Raw genomic sequence first — 15,085 nt, forward strand, 5'->3', positions numbered from 1 at the left:
GGTGTTCTGTTTGTAATTCAGTTCATGGTTGGCGATTTTTAGATTCCCTTTATAAGTGATATCTTATGATAAGTTTCTCTTGCTGTCTAACTTATTTCACTCTCAATGACCATACATAAGTCCCCCTGAGTTGCTGCGACTGGCCTCATTTCATTGATTTCAGGGCTGAGTAATATTCCGTTGTCCTTAAGTACCAAATTTTCTTTCACCATTTTTTCCTTCCAAGGACTATTAAGCTGTACCCAAGTCGAGGCTGTTGTCAACATAGCAGCAGTAAACGGGGTGCCTGCGTTCTGTGGATTTTTGGTTTTTCCAACATATAGGCCCATGAGTGGAAGCGCCCTATGCTTTGTAGCTCTGTTTTTTAGATGTTTTAGGAAACACAGCACACTTCTCCAGAGTGGCCGTTGGCAATTTACATTCCCCCCTTCAGCGTAACAAGGCTCCCTTTTCTCCTCTCCTTGTCCTGCATATCTGGTTTTTACCCTTTGTGAGGATGGTCCTTTTTTCTGATTCGAAGTGATACCTCTTTGTAGTGTTGATTTGCATTGCCCGCTTCTTTGGTTGGCCAAAATGGGCGTATGCGTTTTTCCTGAATATATTCTGGAAGTTAAATTTGAGAGACAGCTTTTTTGTTTTAATTGATTAATTAATTAATTTATTTTTGGCCGTGTTGGGTCTTCGTTTCTGTGCGAAGGCTTTCTCTAGTTGTGGCAAGCGGGGGCCAGTCTTCATCGCGGTGTGCGGGCCTCTCACTATCGCAGCCTCTCTTGTTGCGTAGCACAGGCTCCAGAGGCGCAGGCTCAGTAGTTGTGGCTCACGGGCCTAGTTGCTCCGCGGCATGTGGGATCTTCCCAGACCAGGGCTCGAACCCGTGTCCCCTGCATTAGCAGGCAGATTCTCAACCACTGCACCACCAGGGAAGCCCCTTGAATAGTTTTGTATTTAAAATTTGTCTGTGGGGACTTCCCTGGTGACGCAGTGGTTAAGAGTCCGCCTGCCCATGCAGGGGACACGGGCTCGAGCCCTGGTCCGGGAAGCTCCCACATGCCGCAGAGCAACCAAGCCTGCGCGGCACAACTACTGAAGCCTGCGCGCCTAGAGCCCGTGCTCGCCCACAAGAGAAGCCACCGCAATGAGAAGCCCGTGCACCGCAACGAAGAGTAGCCCCGCTCGACGCAACTAGAGAAAGCCCACATGCAGCAACGAAGACCCAACGCAGCCAAACATAAATTAGAAACTAAAATAAAATTTGCCTCTGAATAACTTTGAGTGAATTTGGTATCAGTTGTAAAGTTTGCATCTACATTCACTTCATTCCAAATGGTTTCCAATTAATTGTTCCTTAACTACTTTTAGAAAACTTTTGGGATAGAGACTCCATTTTAGTTTGAATGTCCAGTTTAATGGATTCAGCAGTCCTGTCAGTAGGGCACGCTGCCTCCAGTGACCTGTGAGGGAGGCGCGGCCTGCACTTCCTGCACTGACCACAGGGTGGCGCCGAGTTCGCCTCTCTGACCCACAGCGCATGCTCGTTCCCTGCGAACTCGATTGTGAGGGCAGCTGAGAGGAGTTGAGCCTCCTCAGGCGCGGGGGCGGGGGCGGGGGCCTTCGGGTAGGACGCCCGGCTCACCGTCTCTGCTGAGAGGAGTTTGGTCTCCGTCTCCTTAGGACTCGCTGGGGTTTCGGCTTCAGGACAAAGTGGGGCTGCGTCCACGCTGACTAGGGAACTAGGTTTCCTGAGGACCCAGGTGATGCCTGAGGAAAAGGTGAAGAGACGGTGAGGAAAAGTGGGGAGAAGCTTCCTGTGGGCGACTGACCGTTGAGGGGGTCCGTCTTCGTGTGAGCGAGGGAGGGCTTGGCGTGGAAAGCTGGGTTTTTGGTCAGGTTTGTGTGCAGGGTAGCCAGCATGAGTTATGGGGCGTCCAGTTTTCCCAGCACCATTTATCGTGGGGAGTGTCGTGCTCCTTGGTGTGTCCTTGGTCCCTGTGTCATAAATTCACCGACCCCGTCCGTGTGGGTTGAATTCTGGTCTCTCTGTCCTGTTCCTCTGGTCCCTGTGCCCGTTTTGAGCCAGTTCCACACTGTTTTGGTGACTGTAGCTTCTCAGCAGAGTGTGACGTCAGGGAGGGAGATGCCTCCAGCCCGTTCTCTTTTTTCAGGGTTTCTTTGGCTATTTGGGGTCCTTTGTGGTTCCCCACAGATATTAGGAGGATTTGCTCTATTTGGGGGGAAAATACCATGGAATTTTGGGAGGGATTGCATTCACTGAATCAAAAAGAAACAGATAATTTGAACAGACCAATCACTAGAGATGAACTAGAATCTGTAGTTTAAAAACTCTCCCACAGGGCTTCCCTGGTGGTGCAGTGGTTGAGGATCCACCTGCCAATGCAGGGGACATGGGTTCCATCCCTGATCCGGGAAGATCCCACATGCTGCGGAGCAACTAAGACTGTGTGCCACAACTACTGAGCCTGCGCTCTAGAGCCCAAGAGCCACAACTACTGAGCCCATGTGCCACAACTACTGAAGCCTGTGTGTCTAGGACCCGAGCTCCGCAATGAAGAGTAGCCCCTGCTCACCACAACTAGAGAAAGCCTGTGCACAGCAACAAAGGCCCAGTGCAGAGTTCTCAGAGCTCCCGGTACGAGCTTCTTCCCTTGGGTGGATTCTTGGCTTTTCTCCCAGCATGGCCCCCAAACACCAGTTTTCACTTCCACCCCAAGCAACGAAACCGAAGAAACTGAGACGGACTCCTGCCTCCAGGCCAGAGGAAACGTCTGCTTCTCCGAACTTGCCGAAGGAAGAAGAAGAACAGCAAGAAGCAGTTGAACATATTGATGAAGTACAAAATGAAATAGACAGACTTAACGAACAAGCCAGTGAGGAGATTTTGAAAGTAGAACAGAAATATAACAAACTCCGCCAACCATTTTTTCAGAAGAGGTCGGAATTGATCGCCAAAATCCCAAATTTTGGGGTAACAACATTTGTTCACCATCCACAAGTGTCTGCACTGCTTGGGGAGGAGGATGAAGAGGTGCTGCATTATTTGACAAGAGTCGAAGTGACAGAATTTGAAGATAGTAAATCAGGTTACAGAATAGATTTTTATTTTGATGAAAACCCTTACTTCGAAACTAAAGTTCTCTCCAAAGAATTTCATCTGAATGAGAGTGGTGATCCATCTTCAAAGTCCACTGAAATCAAATGGAAATCCGGAAAGGATCTGACAAAACGTGCAAGTCAAACGCAGAATAAAGCCAGCAGGAAGAGACAGCATGAGGAACCAGAAAGCTTCTTCACCTGGTTTACTGATCATTCTGATGCAGGTGCAGATGAGTTAGGAGAGGTCATCAAAGATGATATTTGGCCAAATCCATTACAGTACCACTTGGTTCCGGACATGGATGATGAGGAAGGGGAAGGAGAAGAAGATGATGATGATGATGAAGAGGAAGAAGGACTGGAAGATATTGATGAAGAAGGGGATAAGGATGAAGGAAGATGAAGGAGAAGATGACTAATGGAACACTGATGGATTCCAACCTTCCTTTTTTAATTTTCTCCAGTCCCTGGGAGCAAGTTGCAGCCTTTTTTTTTTTTCCTCCTTCTCCTCTTGTGCTCAGTTGCCCTGTGTTTGAGGTCTCTTTTCTCCTTTATACCATGGCTCACAACTTATTTTGGGGGGAAATACCTTGAGCAGAATTCAGTGGGAAAAGAATCTCTACCCCTTTCTGTTCCAGATTCATTTTTATCCCTTCCTGTCTCAACAAAAACTTTACGGAATCAACACCACCATGCTCTGTGGGAAAAAAGAAAAACCTTCTGCTCCCTTAGCTCTGCTGGAAGCTGGAGGGTGCTAGGCCCCTGTGTAGTAGTGCATAGAATTCTAGCTTTTTTCCTCCTTTCTCTGTATATTGGGCTCAGAGATTACACTGTGTCTCTATGTGAATATGGACAGTTAGCATTTACCAACATCTATCTGTCTACTTTCTCTTGTTTAAAAAAAGAAAAGAAAAACTTAAAAAAATGGGGTTATAGAAGGTCAGCAAAGGGTGGGTTTGAGATGTTTGGGTGGGTTAAGTGGGCATTTTGACAACATGGCTTCTCCTTTGGCATGTTTAATTGTGATGTTTAACGGACATCCTTGCAGTTTAAGATGACACTTTTAAAATAAAATTCTCTCCTAATGATGACTTGAGCCCTGCCACTCGATGGGAGAATCAGCAGAACCTGTAGGATCTTATTTGCAATTGACATTCTCTATTGTAATTTCGTTCCTGTTTAGTGTTATATTTTTCTTTCTGTTTCACTGGAAAGGAAAGATGATGCTCAGTTTGAAACGTTAAAAGTGTACAAGTTGCTTTGTTACAATAAAACTAAATGTGTACACACACACACACACACAAAAACAAAGACCCGGCGCAGCCAAAAATAAAGTAAATAAAATAAATAAATTTATTTTTAAAAAAACTCCCCCACAAACAAAAGTCCAGGACCAGATGGCTTCATAGGCAAATTCTACCAAACATACGAAGAAGAATTTATACTGATCCTTCTCAAACTCTTCCAAAAAACTGGAGAAGGGAACACTCCCAAAGACATTCTATGAAGCCACCATCACCCTGATACCAAAACCAGACAAAGACACCACCAAAAAAGAAAATTAAAGGCCAATATCTTTGATGAGTATAGATGCAAAAATTCTCAACCAAATATAGCAAACTGGATCCAACAACACATAAAAAAGATCATACACCACAAGCAAGTGGGATTCATCCCAGGTTCATAAGGATGGTTCAACATATGCAAATCAATCAATGTGATACACCACATAAACAAAAGTCAAAAACCACTTGATCATCTCAATAGATGCAGAAAAAACACTTGACAAAATTCAACATCCATTCATGATAAACACTCTTACCAAAGTGGGTATAGAGGGAATACATCTCAACATAATAAAAGCTATTTATGACAAACCCAGAGCCAATATAATACTCAATGGTGAAAAGTTGAAAGCCCTCCCGCTAAACTCTGGAATAAGACAAGGATACCCACTTCCACCTCTTCTATTCAACATAGTATTGGAAGTCCTAGCCACAGCAATCAGACAAGAAAAAGAAATAAAAGGTATCCAAATTGGAAGAGATAATATCATCATTATATGCAGATGACATGACTCTATATGTAGAAAACCCTAAAGACTCCACACAAAAACTACGAGAACTGATCAGTGAATTCAGAAACGTAGCAGGATACAAGATTAACATACAGAAATCGGTTGCATTTCTTTACACCAACAATGAAATATCAGAAAGGGAATGTAAAATAAACGATACTTTCCAAAATCACACCCTCAGGACTTCCCTGGTGGTCCAGTGGCTAAGACTCCACAATCCCAATGCAGGGGGCCCGGGTTCCATCCCTGGTCAGGGAACTAGGTCTCACATGCCACAAGTAAGAGTGCGAATGCTGCAAATAAAGATCCCGCATGCCGCAACTAATGATCCCACATGCCGCAACTAAAGATCCTGCACGCAGCAATGAAGATCCCGCACGTGGCAGCCAAGACCCGGCGCAGCCAAATAAAGAAATATTGAAAAAGAAATTCACCTCCAAAAATAAAATACTTAGGAATAAATCTGACCAAGGAGGTGCAAGACTTGTATGCTGAGAGCTGTACAACGGTAAAGGAAACTGAAGATGATTCAAAGAAATGGAAAGATAGCCCATGCTCTTGGATTGGAAGAATTTATATTGTTAAAATGACTACACTACCCAAAGCAATCTACAGATGTAATGCAATCCCTATCAAATGACCCATGACATTTTTCACAGAACTAGAACAAATAATCCTAAAATTTATATGGAACCATAAAACACCCAGAATTGCCAAAGCAATCCTGAAGAAAAAGAACAAAGCAACAGGCCTAGGTCTCCCAGACTTAAGACAATACTACAAAGCTATAGTAATCAAAACAGCATGGTATTGGCACAAAAACAGACATATGGATCAATGGAGCAGAACAGAGAGCGCAGAAATTAACCCACACACCTATAGTCAATTAGTTTTTGACAAAAAAGGCAAGAATATACAAAGGGAAAAAGTCTCTTCAGCAAGTGGTGCTGGGAAAGTTGGACAGTTGCATGTAAATCAATGAATTGAAAACACACCCTCTCACCATACACAAAAATAAACTCAAAATGGCTTCAAGACTTAAACAGAAGACGTGACACCATAAAATTCCTAGAAGAGAACACAGGCAAAACATTCTCTGACATAAATTGTACCAATGTTTTCTTAGCTCAGTCTCCCAAGGCAATAGGAATAAAAGCAAAAATAAACAAATGGGACCTAATCAAAGATACAAGCTTTTGCACAGCAAAGGAAACCATTAACAAAACGAAAAGACGACCTACAAAACGGGAGAAAATATTTGCAAACAACGCAACCGAGAAGGGCTTGATTTCCAAAATATATGAACAGCTCATACAACTCAACAACAAAAAAATAAATGAACCAATCAAAACAGGGGCAGAAGACCTAAAAAGACATTTCTTCAAAGAAGAAATACAAATAGCTAATAGGCACATGAAAAGATGCTCAAAATCACTAATTATTAGAGAAATGAACATCAAAACTACAATAAGGTACCATCTCACACTGGTCAGAATGGCCATCATGAAAAACTCTCCAAATAACAAATGCTGGAGAGGATGTGGAGAAAAGGGAACCCTCTTACACTGTTGGTGGGAATGTAAATTGGTACAGCCACTTTGGAGAACAGTATGGAGGTTCCTTAAAAAATTCAAAATTGAATTACCATATGATCCAGCAATCCCACTCCTGGGCATATACCCAGACAAAACTCTAATCCAAAGAGATACATGCACCCCTATATTCACAGCAGCACTATTCACAATAGCCAAGACAGGGAAACAACCTAAGTGTCCACTGACAGATGAATGGATAAAGAAGATGTGGTACATGTATACAATGCACTAGTACTCAGCCATAAAAAAGAACAAAATAATGCCATTTGCAGCAACATGGATGCAACTAGAGATTATCATACTAAGTGAAATAAGTCAGAAAGAGAAAGACAAATACCATATGATATCACTTCTATGTGGAATCTAAAATACGACACAAATGAACATACCTATGAAACAGAAACAGACTCATGGACATAGAGAACAGACTTGTGGCTGCCAAGGGGGAGGAGGTTGGGGGAGGGATGGAATGGGAGGTTGGGGTTAACAGATGTAAACTATTAAACATGGAATGGATAAACAAGGCCCTACTGTATAGCACAGGGAACTATATCCAGTATACTATGATAAACCATAACGGAAAAGAATATAAACGGAAAAGAATATAAAAAAAGAATGTATATATATGTATAACTCAATCACTTTGCTAGTTTCTAGTAGTCAGATAGATGTTTTTTCTGTGAATAGAGGGTGCTGAGTCCAGTTCCTTGAACAATGAGTATGTCTTGGCGATTACATTATTGGCGTATGGAACGGTATCTGTGCCAATTTCAACCTCCTGGTTTATGCATCACCGCACCACGCTTTTCCCCTTAAGCAGCCATAAGTGTGTTTTGTAAATGTGTGATGGTGTTCTGTTTGTAATTCAGTTCATGGTTGGCGATTTTTAGATTCCCTTTATAAGTGATATCTTATGATAAGTTTCTCTTGCTGTCTAACTTATTTCACTCTCAATGACCATACATAAGTCCCCCTGAGTTGCTGCGACTGGCCTCATTTCATTGATTTCAGGGCTGAGTAATATTCCGTTGTCCTTAAGTACCAAATTTTCTTTCACCATTTTTTCCTTCCAAGGACTATTAAGCTGTACCCAAGTCGAGGCTGTTGTCAACATAGCAGCAGTAAACGGGGTGCCTGCGTTCTGTGGATTTTTGGTTTTTCCAACATATAGGCCCATGAGTGGAAGCGCCCTATGCTTTGTAGCTCTGTTTTTTAGATGTTTTAGGAAACACAGCACACTTCTCCAGAGTGGCCGTTGGCAATTTACATTCCCCCCTTCAGCGTAACAAGGCTCCCTTTTCTCCTCTCCTTGTCCTGCATATCTGGTTTTTACCCTTTGTGAGGATGGTCCTTTTTTCTGATTCGAAGTGATACCTCTTTGTAGTGTTGATTTGCATTGCCCGCTTCTTTGGTTGGCCAAAATGGGCGTATGCGTTTTTCCTGAATATATTCTGGAAGTTAAATTTGAGAGACAGCTTTTTTGTTTTAATTGATTAATTAATTAATTTATTTTTGGCCGTGTTGGGTCTTCGTTTCTGTGCGAAGGCTTTCTCTAGTTGTGGCAAGCGGGGGCCAGTCTTCATCGCGGTGTGCGGGCCTCTCACTATCGCAGCCTCTCTTGTTGCGTAGCACAGGCTCCAGAGGCGCAGGCTCAGTAGTTGTGGCTCACGGGCCTAGTTGCTCCGCGGCATGTGGGATCTTCCCAGACCAGGGCTCGAACCCGTGTCCCCTGCATTAGCAGGCAGATTCTCAACCACTGCACCACCAGGGAAGCCCCTTGAATAGTTTTGTATTTAAAATTTGTCTGTGGGGACTTCCCTGGTGACGCAGTGGTTAAGAGTCCGCCTGCCCATGCAGGGGACACGGGCTCGAGCCCTGGTCCGGGAAGCTCCCACATGCCGCAGAGCAACCAAGCCTGCGCGGCACAACTACTGAAGCCTGCGCGCCTAGAGCCCGTGCTCGCCCGCAAGAGAAGCCACCGCAATGAGAAGCCTGTGCACCGCAACGAAGAGTAGCCCCGCTCGACGCAACTAGAGAAAGCCCACATGCAGCAACGAAGACCCAACGCAGCCAAACATAAATTATAAACTAAAATAAAATTTGCCTCTGAATAACTTTGAGTGAATTTGGTATCAGTTGTAAAGTTTGCATCTACATTCACTTCATTCCAAATGGTTTCCAATTAATTGTTCCTTAACTACTTTTAGAAAACTTTTGGGATAGAGACTCCATTTTAGTTTGAATGTCCAGTTTAATGGATTCAGCAGTCCTGTCAGTAGGGCACGCTGCCTCCAGTGACCTGTGAGGGAGGCGCGGCCTGCACTTCCTGCACTGACCACAGGGTGGCGCCGAGTTCGCCTCTCTGACCCACAGCGCATGCTCGTTCCCTGCGAACTCGATTGTGAGGGCAGCTGAGAGGAGTTGAGCCTCCTCAGGCGTGGGGGCGGGGGCGGGGGCGGGGGCCTTCGGGTAGGACGCCCGGCTCAGCGTCTCTGCTGAGAGGAGCTCGGTCTCCGTCTCCTTAGGACTCGCTGGGGTTTCGGCTTCAGGACAAAGTGGGGCTGCGTCCACGCTGACTAGGGAACTAGGTTTCCTGAGGACCCAGGTGATGCCTGAGGAAAAGGTGAAGAGACGGTGAGGAAAAGTGGGGAGAAGCTTCCTGTGGGCGACTGACCGTTGAGGGGGTCCGTCTTCGTGTGAGCGAGGGAGGGCTTGGCGTGGAAAGCTGGGTTTTTGGTCAGGTTTGTGTGCAGGGTAGCCAGCATGAGTTATGGGGCGTCCAGTTTTCCCAGCACCATTTATCGTGGGGAGTGTCGTGCTCCTTGGTGTGTCCTTGGTCCCTGTGTCATAAATTCACCGACCCCGTCCGTGTGGGTTGAATTCTGGTCTCTCTGTCCTGTTCCTCTGGTCCCTGTGCCCGTTTTGAGCCAGTTCCACACTGTTTTGGTGACTGTAGCTTCTCAGCAGAGTGTGACGTCAGGGAGGGAGATGCCTCCAGCCCGTTCTCTTTTTTCAGGGTTTCTTTGGCTATTTGGGGTCCTTTGTGGTTCCCCACAGATATTAGGAGGATTTGCTCTATTTGGGGGGAAAATACCATGGAATTTTGGGAGGGATTGCATTCACTGAATCAAAAAGAAACAGATAATTTGAACAGACCAATCACTAGAGATGAACTAGAATCTGTAGTTTAAAAACTCTCCCACAGGGCTTCCCTGGTGGTGCAGTGGTTGAGGATCCACCTGCCAATGCAGGGGACATGGGTTCCATCCCTGATCCGGGAAGATCCCACATGCTGCGGAGCAACTAAGACTGTGTGCCACAACTACTGAGCCTGCGCTCTAGAGCCCAAGAGCCACAACTACTGAGCCCATGTGCCACAACTACTGAAGCCTGTGTGTCTAGGACCCGAGCTCCGCAATGAAGAGTAGCCCCTGCTCACCACAACTAGAGAAAGCCTGTGCACAGCAACAAAGGCCCAGTGCAGAGTTCTCAGAGCTCCCGGTACGAGCTTCTTCCCTTGGGTGGATTCTTGGCTTTTCTCCCAGCATGGCCCCCAAACACCAGTTTTCACTTCCACCCCAAGCAACGAAACCGAAGAAACTGAGACGGACTCCTGCCTCCAGGCCAGAGGAAACGTCTGCTTCTCCGAACTTGCCGAAGGAAGAAGAAGAACAGCAAGAAGCAGTTGAACATATTGATGAAGTACAAAATGAAATAGACAGACTTAACGAACAAGCCAGTGAGGAGATTTTGAAAGTAGAACAGAAATATAACAAACTCCGCCAACCATTTTTTCAGAAGAGGTCGGAATTGATCGCCAAAATCCCAAATTTTGGGGTAACAACATTTGTTCACCATCCACAAGTGTCTGCACTGCTTGGGGAGGAGGATGAAGAGGTGCTGCATTATTTGACAAGAGTCGAAGTGACAGAATTTGAAGATAGTAAATCAGGTTACAGAATAGATTTTTATTTTGATGAAAACCCTTACTTCGAAACTAAAGTTCTCTCCAAAGAATTTCATCTGAATGAGAGTGGTGATCCATCTTCAAAGTCCACTGAAATCAAATGGAAATCCGGAAAGGATCTGACAAAACGTGCAAGTCAAACGCAGAATAAAGCCAGCAGGAAGAGACAGCATGAGGAACCAGAAAGCTTCTTCACCTGGTTTACTGATCATTCTGATGCAGGTGCAGATGAGTTAGGAGAGGTCATCAAAGATGATATTTGGCCAAATCCATTACAGTACCACTTGGTTCCGGACATGGATGATGAGGAAGGGGAAGGAGAAGAAGATGATGATGATGATGAAGAGGAAGAAGGACTGGAAGATATTGATGAAGAAGGGGATAAGGATGAAGGAAGATGAAGGAGAAGATGACTAATGGAACACTGATGGATTCCAACCTTCCTTTTTTAATTTTCTCCAGTCCCTGGGAGCAAGTTGCAGTCTTTTTTTTTTTTTTCCTCCTTCTCCTCTTGTGCTCAGTTGCCCTGTGTTTGAGGTCTCTTTTCTCCTTTATACCATGGCTCACAACTTATTTTGGGGGGAAATACCTTGAGCAGAATTCAGTGGGAAAAGAATCTCTACCCCTTTCTGTTCCAGATTCATTTTTATCCCTTCCTGTCTCAACAAAAACTTTACGGAATCAACACCACCATGCTCTGTGGGAAGAAAGAAAAACCTTCTGCTCCCTTAGCTCTGCTGGAAGCTGGAGGGTGCTAGGCCCCTGTGTAGTAGTGCATAGAATTCTAGCTTTTTTCCTCCTTTCTCTGTATATTGGGCTCAGAGATTACACTGTGTCTCTATGTGAATATAGACAGTTAGCATTTACCAACATCTATCTGTCTACTTTCTCTTGTTTAAAAAAAGAAAAGAAAAACTTAAAAAAATGGGGTTATAGAAGGTCAGCAAAGGGTGGGTTTGAGATGTTTGGGTGGGTTAAGTGGGCATTTTGACAACATGGCTTCTCCTTTGGCATGTTTAATTGTGATGTTTAACGGACATCCTTGCAGTTTAAGATGACACTTTTAAAATAAAATTCTCTCCTAATGATGACTTGAGCCCTGCCACTCGATGGGAGAATCAGCAGAACCTGTAGGATCTTATTTGCAATTGACATTCTCTATTGTAATTTTGTTCCTGTTTAGTGTTATATTTTTCTTTCTGTTTCACTGGAAAGGAAAGATGATGCTCAGTTTGAAACGTTAAAAGTGTACAAGTTGCTTTGTTACAATAAAACTAAATGTGTACACACACACACACAAAAAAACAAAGACCCGGCGCAGCCAAAAATAAAGTAAATAAAATAAATAAATTTATTTAAAAAAAAACTCCCCCACAAACAAAAGTCCAGGACCAGATGGCTTCATAGGCAAATTCTACCAAACATACGAAGAAGAACTTATACTGATCCTTCTCAAACTCTTCCAAAAAACTGAAGAGAAGGGAACACTCCCAAAGACATTCTATGAAGCCACCATCACCCTGATACCAAAACCAGACAAAGACACCACCAAAAAAGAAAATTACAGGCCAATATCTTTGATGAGTATAGATGCAAAAATTCTCAACCAAATATAGCAAACTGGATCCAACAACACATAAAAAAGATCATACACCACAAGCAAGTGGGATTCATCCCAGGTTCATAAGGATGGTTCAACATATGCAAATCAATCAATGTGATACACCACATAAACAAAAGTCAAAAACCACTTGATCATCTCAATAGATGCAGAAAAAACACTTGACAAAATTCAACATCCATTCATGATAAACACTCTTACCAAAGTGGGTATAGAGGGAATACATCTCAACATAATAAAAGCTATTTATGACAAACCCAGAGCCAATATAATACTCAATGGTGAAAAGTTGAAAGCCCTCCCGCTAAACTCTGGAATAAGACAAGGATACCCACTTCCACCTCTTCTATTCAACATAGTATTGGAAGTCCTAGCCACAGCAATCAGACAAGAAAAAGAAATAAAAGGTATCCAAATTGGAAGAGATAATATCATCATTATATGCAGATGACATGACTCTATATGTAGAAAACCCTAAAGACTCCACACAAAAACTACGAGAACTGATCAGTGAATTCAGAAACGTAGCAGGATACAAGATTAACATACAGAAATCGGTTGCATTTCTTTACACCAACAATGAAATATCAGAAAGGGAATGTAAAATAAACGATACTTTCCAAAATCACACCCTCAGGACTTCCCTGGTGGTCCAGTGGCTAAGACTCCACAATCCCAATGCAGGGGGCCCGGGTTCCATCCCTGGTCAGGGAACTAGGTCTCACATGCCACAAGTAAGAGTGCGAATGCCGCAAATAAAGATCCCGCATGCCGCAGCTAATGATCCCACATGCCGCAACTAAAGATCCTGCACGCAGCAATGAAGATCCCGCACGTGGCAGCCAAGACCCGGCGCAGCCAAATAAAGAAATATTGAAAAAAAATGCACCTCCAAAAATAAAATACTTAGGAATAAATCTGACCAAGGAGGTGCAAGACTTGTATGCTGAGAGCTGTACAACGGTAAAGGAAACTGAAGATGATTCAAAGAAATGGAAAGATAGCCCATGCTCTTGGATTGGAAGAATTTATATTGTTAAAATGACTACACTACCCAAAGCAATCTACAGATGTAATGCAATCCCTATCAAATGACCCATGACATTTTTCACAGAACTAGAACAAATAATCCTAAAATTTATATGGAACCATAAAACACCCAGAATTGCCAAAGCAATCCTGAAGAAAAAGAACAAAGCAACAGGCATAGGTCTCCCAGACTTAAGACAATACTACAAAGCTATAGTAATCAAAACAGCATGGTATTGGCACAAAAACAGACATATGGATCAATGGAGCAGAACAGAGAGCGCAGAAATTAACCCACACACCTATAGTCAATTAGTTTTTGACAAAAAAGGCAAGAATATACAAAGGGAAAAAGTCTCTTCAGCAAGTGGTGCTGGGAAAGTTGGACAGTTGCATGTAAATCAATGAATTGAAAACACACCCTCTCACCATACACAAAAATAAACTCAAAATGGCTTCAAGACTTAAACAGAAGACGTGACACCATAAAATTCCTAGAAGAGAACACAGGCAAAACATTCTCTGACATAAATTGTACCAATGTTTTCTTAGCTCAGTCTCCCAAGGCAATAGGAATAAAAGCAAAAATAAACAAATGGGACCTAATCAAAGATACAAGCTTTTGCACAGCAAAGGAAACCATTAACAAAACGAAAAGACGACCTACAAAACGGGAGAAAATATTTGCAAACAACGCAACCGAGAAGGGCTTGATTTCCAAAATATATGAACAGCTCATACAACTCAACAACAAAAAAATAAATGAACCAATCAAAACAGGGGCAGAAGACCTAAAAAGACATTTCTTCAAAGAAGAAATACAAATAGCTAATAGGCACATGAAAAGATGCTCAAAATCACTAATTATTAGAGAAATGAACATCAAAACTACAATAAGGTACCATCTCACACTGGTCAGAATGGCCATCATGAAAAACTCTCCAAATAACAAATGCTGGAGAGGATGTGGAGAAAAGGGAACCCTCTTACACTGTTGGTGGGAATGTAAATTGGTACAGCCACTTTGGAGAACAGTATGGAGGTTCCTTAAAAAATTCAAAATTGAATTACCATATGATCCAGCAATCCCACTCCTGGGCATATACCCAGACAAAACTCTAATCCAAAGAGATACATGCACCCCTATATTCACAGCAGCACTATTCACAATAGCCAAGACAGGGAAACAACCTAAGTGTCCACTGACAGATGAATGGATAAAGAAGATGTGGTACATGTATACAATGCACTAGTACTCAGCCATAAAAAAGAACAAAATAATGCCATTTGCAGCAACATGGATGCAACTAGAGATTATCATACTAAGTGAAATAAGTCAGAAAGAGAAAGACAAATACCATATGATATCACTTCTATGTGGAATCTAAAATACGACACAAATGAACATACCTATGAAACAGAAACAGACTCATGGACATAGAGAACAGACTTGTGGCTGCCAAGGGGGAGGAGGTTGGGGGAGGGATGGAATGGGAGGTTGGGGTTAACAGATGTAAACTATTAAACATGGAATGGATAAACAAGGCCCTACTGTATAGCACAGGGAACTATATCCAGTATACTATGATAAACCATAACGGAAAAGAATATAAACGGAAAAGAATATAAAAAAAGAATGTATATATATGTATAACTCAATCACTTTGCTAGTTTCTAGTAGTCAG

The 15,085-nt window shown here is 43.2% G+C and overlaps 2 pseudogenes across 2 annotated transcripts; both read left to right on the forward strand.

Annotated features, from left to right (window-relative positions):
* The first annotated feature begins 2,692 nt into the window (after window positions 1-2,692).
* Window positions 2,693-3,591, forward strand: LOC309652127 (protein SET pseudogene; annotated as a pseudogene). Its single transcript has one exon. The product of its transcript is annotated as a protein SET pseudogene (transcript).
* A 6,738-nt stretch (window positions 3,592-10,329) lies between these two features.
* On the forward strand, window positions 10,330-11,151 carry LOC309652132 (protein SET pseudogene; annotated as a pseudogene). The gene has a single exon. The product of its transcript is annotated as a protein SET pseudogene (transcript).
* The last annotated feature ends 3,934 nt before the right edge of the window (window positions 11,152-15,085 follow it).

This window comes from Balaenoptera physalus (assembly GCF_965194825.1).
Source record: "Balaenoptera physalus genome assembly, chromosome: X".
Classification (NCBI taxonomy): Eukaryota; Metazoa; Chordata; class Mammalia; order Artiodactyla; family Balaenopteridae; genus Balaenoptera; species Balaenoptera physalus.